The sequence below is a fragment of the Etheostoma cragini genome, chromosome 5, assembly GCF_013103735.1.
Source record: "Etheostoma cragini isolate CJK2018 chromosome 5, CSU_Ecrag_1.0, whole genome shotgun sequence".
NCBI classification, from domain to species: Eukaryota; Metazoa; Chordata; class Actinopteri; order Perciformes; family Percidae; genus Etheostoma; species Etheostoma cragini.
The window spans coordinates 30,774-35,564 of record NC_048411.1 but is presented as its reverse complement, the minus strand read 5'-3'; the positions used below and the strand labels follow the sequence as shown (position 1 = coordinate 35,564).

The 4,791-nt window shown below is 39.6% G+C and overlaps 1 protein-coding gene across 2 annotated transcripts in view; it reads left to right on the top strand.

The window, feature by feature from the left end:
* gucd1 (guanylyl cyclase domain containing 1) overlaps positions 1-4,791 on the top strand; it is a 9,839-nt gene that overhangs the window by 1,518 nt on the left and 3,530 nt on the right. The window lies entirely within an intron of this gene.

The window sequence follows — 4,791 nt, the reverse complement described above, 5'->3', positions numbered from 1 at the left end:
GAGGACCAGGTAACCATAGTCCTCAGATTGGACAGATTGTCTAGCTAGCTGTCTGGATTTACCCTGCAGAGACCTGAGCCCTATCCCTAACCCAGCCAGGCAGGTGAAACAGCTAGAGCATCCAGTCACTTTACCAAAAGACACCCCTCTAATATTGTTTATGTCTCCTCTACAACTCAATGGACAACGAGAGATTTATCTTGGAGGTTGAAGAACATGAGACATCAAAAACGATTGTCATCAGGAAAGAGAAGGCATGGAGTTTAATCACAGGAGTGCTTGGAGTGGGAGCTAGATGCTAGCTTAATAAACACATGATTGTTCTGTAAAGTAAAATCTTTGAGTCAGGTAGCAAGACACTCTGCTTCTGAGACGCTCCCGGTGTGGTATGGCAGAAGATGGAACAAAACCGTAACGCAGCAACAACGCAGCAAAGATAGAAAATCGGAGTAACACCCTCTTCAGTAGGAAGGCTTGGTTTTATAAGCTTTTTGATCAGTTAGGGTTTTACAATGCGATTATCTGAAAGTAAAATGTAAATGTGTGGTGAGTTCTTACAAAAAGTTTCATTGTGTTTGCTGCAGTATGTTGTCTCGGTATCTTCACACCAGTGAGTAGATTACTAAAGAGGGCACACAGCAGTGCACCTTTGCATGTTAAACTGACAGCTTCACCCTCACAGATGTGTACATGTAATTAGCTGTTATGGGAGGCTAATCCACTGACATAATTATTTTGTGACACATGCACACATGGTCCAGTGTGTCAACATCTCCTCCTCTGATCAACTGTTGATACAAGTTTGGAGAAAAGAATTGGACCCCTGCCTTATACATGGTGTCTACTGGAGACTTTATTTCATGATACACAGCAGAGGCTCCTGGGACACATGCATTCCTTTGAATGAACAGAGTATCACATAGAGAATTAAAGAGAAGTTATTAATAATAATAGGTGGTTTCAACAATGTGCATTTAGTGCAGTGTGTTTGGCATGTTCACATCCACATATTATCGCTGATGGGCGGAAACATTGTATCTCCATATTTCATAATTAAAATTTTTTCCCCTCTGAATCAATGCTACTAGTCACATTTAACAATCTGTCTATGAGTTTTACAAATACTTAGACAGTGTTGTGGTGAATTTGTCTGACTTTGTCTGAACACAATAGCTCAATAAAATCTTGTGGCTCTCCACTTATACAGTCAGAAAATACAGATAGTGTTTTGTTGCCTATACTGTATGTGGTTAGTTTAAACTCACTGTATGTTCCTACTATGGAAGGAACTACTATGTGTGTACTACATGTAAAACAAACTCAGGACAAAGATGATTTGATTACAATAATTTGAATAAGGGATGCTATGTTCACTTATCATCACTGCATAGTCCGTCACTGGTGTGTGCGGTGCAGAGATGAGCAAGCGTGCAGGTTTCTTCCAGAGCTGTCTGGATTGCGTGAGTCACTATGAAACACCTAAAACACTGGTTATTCCAAACATTGGGGTAGGATTTGTCTTCCGGTTTGGCCAGCTTCTGGTGGTGCTGTATGTGGTGGGGTAAGTAACTAATGATGGGGGGTGTGTGTGTGTATATATATATATATATATATATATATATATATATATATATATATATATACTGTACATATGGTGGTCTTGGTTGAGATTTGATCAAATGTGGCAGTGGTGAAAGAAGTATTACTAGTAAATATGTACTAATACCACACTGTAAAAAATACTCTGTTACAAATAAAAGTCCCGCATCGAAAATGTCAGTAACTTTCATCAGGAAAATATGCTACTTTCGAAAAATATCAAAAGTAAAAGTATTGAATCAAGAAACATCCTCACATTTTAGAAATTGAAAACAATCAATCAGTTCTTTCAATCAACTCAATTTTTAATTGGCTAATCATTTTAACTTGTAGGCCGTTATAATGTTGGTAAGTATAATTTATAATAAAACAGTGTATTTTATAAACTACTGTAAACAACTTTGTTTTGTGTGCAAAAATCTTAAATCTTGGTAAAATCACCAGTGTCTAAAGCTGACAGATGAATGTAGTGTACAGTATATCCCTCTGAAATGTTATGGAGTAGAAGTAGAAAGTGGCATAAAAAGAAAAGGCTCAAGTGAAGTGCAAGTAACTCAAATTTGTATTTAAGGACAGTACTTGAATATACTTAGTTACAACTTGGAAAACTGTTGTAATGAGCTACCTGGTGATTTGTCATGATCAGATTGCATTGATAAAACTTCCCTACTGCTGTAAACCTGCAGGTATGTGTGTGTGGTGCAGAAGGCCTACCAGGAGAAAGACTCTGTCATCAGTAGTGTCACCACCAAAGTCAAAGGTTTTGCATTCACCAACACATCTGACATGGACCCCCGGTTTTGGGATGTGGCGGATTATGTTATCCCATCCCAGGTATCCAACCATACATTTGGTCTTTTTTACAGATATACTTACGCACAAATTTAACAACCACTCTCCATTTTAACTCCTAATCTGAACAGAAAAGGCTTTCTGATCTGAAACAGCTGTTAAAGAAAGCAGAATCCATTCTGTCTGACAACACCCACCTCCTGCACCTAGGGTTTCAGACCCTGCCTTTTGGTTCGAGCTTCACATACACACTAGTCAAAACAGTAGATACAATGACTCATTCATATTCAGCAACCTTCACTGCTAAACTTAAAGCGTACCTCTCGCCAAAATGCAACCAAAAGTCTTTTTGTAAATGTAGCCGAGTCAAACTTTTAGTTAAAAACATATTTAGGGTTGAGGCGCCATTTTTCACGAGCCATCTTGCCAGTCAAAAAGTGTTGATCTCCGAATGTGAATGAACAGACTCCATAGGAGGAAATGTATTCTTATATGAGGTTCCTTTTTTAACTACAAGTTCAATGTTGTTTTTCAATAACGACAAAACAACGCATTTCCCATGTATTTATATGGAGCGAAGATTTAGGAGCTTTCCATCTTTACTTTCCACCCTGTTATTTTACATTAGGAGATTTTTACTGGCTAGATGGACGGTGACCAGAAAAACCAACTGCTAAACAGTACGAGTTAATGTATAGAGCAGCTGGTGATACTTTAAGCAAAGTTTCATGTTCTGTTGAGCCTTCTCAGTGTTTTAAAGGTCTCATGGCTTGAAAATGTCACTTTCTGAGGTTTTTTTAGCATTAGTGTGACTTCCACCAGTGTGACTATGGCCCCCCAGTGGCTCAAAATGGTGATAGTTGTAAACGGAGCCCTGGGTATCCTGCTCTGCCTTTGAGAAAATGAAAGCTCAGATGGACCGATCTGGGATCATGTCCCTAATGAGGTCATAAGGGGCAAGATTACCTCCCCTTTCTCAGCTTTACCCGCCCAGAGAATTTGGCCCCCCCATGAGAAAGACACATCATGGCTTTCAAACAAGCAAAGTGGCAGTTGGTCAAGGTCACCACCCCAGCCTCCACCTTGCCCCCCTCCCCTCCCAAAAGCTAGAGACTCAGAGATGGCACATACTAAGAAAAGCTCATTGTGGGACTGTCTCTAGTGGCTGGAATTCTGGACCAAGGCTGAATTTTGGGAAAGAGACTTCAGATACAGTATTAGCGACCACTAAGGTCTATATAAAAGAGACTTCAGATACAGTATTAGGGGACTACTAAGGTCTATATAACAGAGACTTCAGATACAGTATTAGGTGACCACTAAGGTCTATATAAAAGAGACTTCAGATACAGTTTTAGGGGACAACTAAGGTCTATATAAAATAGACTTCAGATACAGTATTAGGGGACCACTAAGGTCTATATAAAAGAGACTTCAGATACGGTATTAGGGGACGACTAAGGTCTATATAAAAGAGACTTCAGATACATTATTAGGGACCACTAAGGTCTATATAAAAGAAACTTCAGATACATTATTAGGGACCACTAAGGTCTATATAAAAGAGACTTCCGATACAGTATTAGGGTAAATGGTAAATGACATGTCAATTGTGTTGACCTAGTCTCGCTTTGCCAGACCTTCCTCCACAGCACTGCTGAGGTGGGCCTGGTGAGTCAACACAGCATTCTGGGATGGGAGAACAACGTGCTCTGGTTTATTGACATTTCTTTAAACCAATCACAATTGTCTTGGGAGGTGCTTAGTGCCGCACAGAGCCCCAGTGCCTCTACTAAATAGTCTCATGAAGGAATTTGTTTTGGGGGAACATGTGAACGTTCAGAAGTAGTTTTAGTCGTCAACAGAAAACTCAGATTGGACAGCTGGTCTAGCTAGCTGTCTGGATTTACCCTGCAGAGATCCGAAGACCAGGTAACCATAGTCCTCAGAAATCCACCAGAGGTTAGAACGCCAACACAGAGACAGAGGACGGGGACGGACATCCAGCCTTCATGAGGGACATCTGGCGTAATTTCTTGCAGCATCGTGGAAGTAAAACATGGTGTACATAAACTAGTCTTGAACTGTTTTAATTACGTTTATTAAAGAAGAAGGGAACAGTGGGAATGATAATATTACTACATTATTATATTATATTAAAAATAATAATAAAACAGTTTTTGTTATACATTGGTCAAAAGTGCCAGAATTAGCCAGAAGGCAATTTTTCATCTGTAGTCCTCTGACCTTGATGTTAAGAAGGCTTTTGAACACAGAACAGAAACAAAAAATGCCCATGGCCAAACAGGTTGCATTATGCAGAGTTAGTTCAACTCTGACTGTGAGCAAGAAGAGTATTTCATTGCCTTGTGACATGTGCTTCTCTTTTGTGTAACAGGG